This window comes from Podarcis erhardii (assembly GCF_964252035.2).
Source record: "Podarcis erhardii genome assembly, chromosome: 2".
Classification (NCBI taxonomy): domain Eukaryota; kingdom Metazoa; phylum Chordata; class Lepidosauria; order Squamata; family Lacertidae; genus Podarcis; species Podarcis erhardii.
Genome location: NC_138498.1, coordinates 38,784,612 through 38,787,333, shown reverse-complemented (window position 1 = coordinate 38,787,333; position 2,722 = coordinate 38,784,612).

Genomic DNA, 2,722 nt, shown 5'->3' with positions numbered 1-2,722 from the left:
AGTTACCTTGTGAGTAACAGGCCTGCAGTCAACACCCACCATACTGGGCAGACACCTTACCTGCTCGCTCCAGTACCCATTGTTATTTGACCTCCCTCTTCGTACACAGGAAGCTGCCTTATATGGAGTCAGATCATTGGGACATCTAGCTGAAGTCTGTCTACAATGACTGGTAACAGCTCTCCAGGATTTCAGACATGCAAAATTCACCACTGAGCTATTGCTGTACCCACTGCTCTACCACTGAGCTGCAGCTGTGGCACTGCTCTGGTGCCATGCTTGTGGCTTACCCAGTGATAATGGGGCAGCAGTAATGTAGCCCCATGCATGAAGGAGAAGATGGCAGTTTCTCTACCCTCCTGGGCTTACACAGCAGTGGTGTTACAATGGGCTGGGGAGTTGAGTAGCCCACTTGCCTAATGCACAAAGGCGATTTTGCAGTCCTGCGGTTATCAGGGGGTCAAAGTGGAGTGGGACCATGGACAGACTGAGCAAGGTCCCCCTAAATCTGGAATGGGTTTCTCAAGTGAGCATGCCTAGGATTGGCATTTACAATGACAGCATATTTTAGGGCATCATAGACACCAAAACATCTAGACTGAGTTTTAATCTCTTTGATATCTAAGAAAACCTCTTTTTTAAAAAAGCTCATGTACATGAGCCCATCCACATACTCTTCACATTCTGTGTGTCCAGAAAGGAACTGTACCAAAACAACATTCAAATGAGAAGCAAATCACTATGGCTGGATTTCCACAGTGGCTGTAACAGGATGCGAAACAGCAAGCAGTAGCTACAAGATGGGAAGCATATTAAGTTACTACAATCACGGGACAACTACTTTCCAAAAAAACACCAGATTATACCTACTTGTGACTGTTGAGCATTCAGCGCTTCCATAAACACCCTGTCACAATGAATTGCATCCGTAGCTGGCAAGTGGGAGCCTTCTGCAGTACATTGCAATCATGTAATCAAGTACCTGGTAGTACTATAATGACCACAAAGGGAGCTGCTTTCAAGTACGGTAAGTGGCTTGGGTCCCACATGGGTCCACCTTCAGATGAGTGTGTGCTTCCCATGCCTCTAACCTAGGTGGACCATAAGGTTATTCAGGGCTTCAGTCCTTGACAGACTTCCCACCTTTTTCATGAGTGCTGATGCCACAAGACACATGGGTCTGTGCAGAATTTGGAGTCTGCCATTGGAAATTTGTTAAGTTCTGCAGCTTCATTATTAATATACCCCAAAATGAGGTGTGTGTGTGTGTGTATAATGGAAAAGCTCTTTGTCAGCTCTATGAGACTAGATAAGTGAAACTAGTGGCATGGTCCTTCTACATTTAGGTCATCCCCACAGTGTGTGGAGCGAAGGCCAACTAAAGCTTCTACTATCTGCCAAGGGGCTGTCAAATTAGAGCTTTGAGCCTGAAGTTCCTGAAGAATCCTTCTCATTGTTTGGTCTCCAGACAGGGCCATGTTCTGTGTTATCAGCACAAAGGCCACACCAAATGGTTTAAATGGCGAGAAGTGTTGTGTGTGTTTTTTAAAAAAAATACCTATCCAATTGTGTTCCACTATAAAAGTAGGAGAGTGCATTTTTGTATATTAGAATCTTTTAACATCTTGTTCCTGTGACTATTGATCAGCATGGGTATCGCTGCCAGAATGCAGAGTTTTAACCAGTTGCAAAAGGTTGCTTGGGAACATAGGTGGAACTTTTCTCTAACCACTACATACACACTTGGAAGCTTCCATTTTGGCACAGAAAATTAGCTTCTTTCCTAAAGGGGAGGCAACACAGGGCTTGTAAAAGTAAATTCAAAACCTATACCAAGTAGCATGATATTTCTCAAGGTCTGTCACATATACACATTGCTCACAAACAACTTAAAACCTATACAGTGGTACCTCTAGTTGCAGACTTAATCTGTTTCGGGGTGCCGTTTCGCACCTGAAAAGTCTGCAACTAGAGCGCTTCTTCTGCGCATGTGCAATCTAGTGCTTCTGTGAAGCACGCAGATTGCTTCTGTACATGCGCAGGTGGTGAACCCGGAAGTGTAAGCTGAAAGTCCGTAAGAAGAGCAAAAGGCAACACAAGGTATGACTGTATACAAAACTGCAGGGAAAAGAATTTTTTTTTAAAAGATAAAGGATTTTAACACAAGATATCCTCCATGTGTATTTACAAATAAAAACTATACAGTGGACTTGTAAGGCTAGAATTGCGCTCAGCGCATTTTGAGGGCATCCTAATGAATGAAGCAAAATTAAAATAAATTACATTGTCAGCGTAACTTGAAGACACTGAAGGCTGTGCTTATGCCTCACTACAGGAATTTGGACATTGTGCGTACATCCACATGGAAGTTTCTCTTGCTTCTGTTCAGCATGGCAGACCACAACAGGGTATGTAGAAAAATATCCCTAGGAAAGGCCACTATCTATCCCCCTCCAGGATGCCCTCATGATGAAACTGGAAGCTAGTTGTGCATCCTGCATGCCCACCCTGATATCACAATAGGCAGAAATATTGTGTATGTGTGTGTGTGTGTAGAGATACTGAAGGGAACAAACTGCAATAAGGCATCTGATGCCCTGAGAATGTGCCATGTGGACACACCTTTTCTATTTTAATGCAGTAGCATGCCCAGGATCCCTCGGCCATTCTGAGCGCCTTTCCTAGCACAGAGGTAGGTTTCAAGAAGTGTTTTACTTCTGCA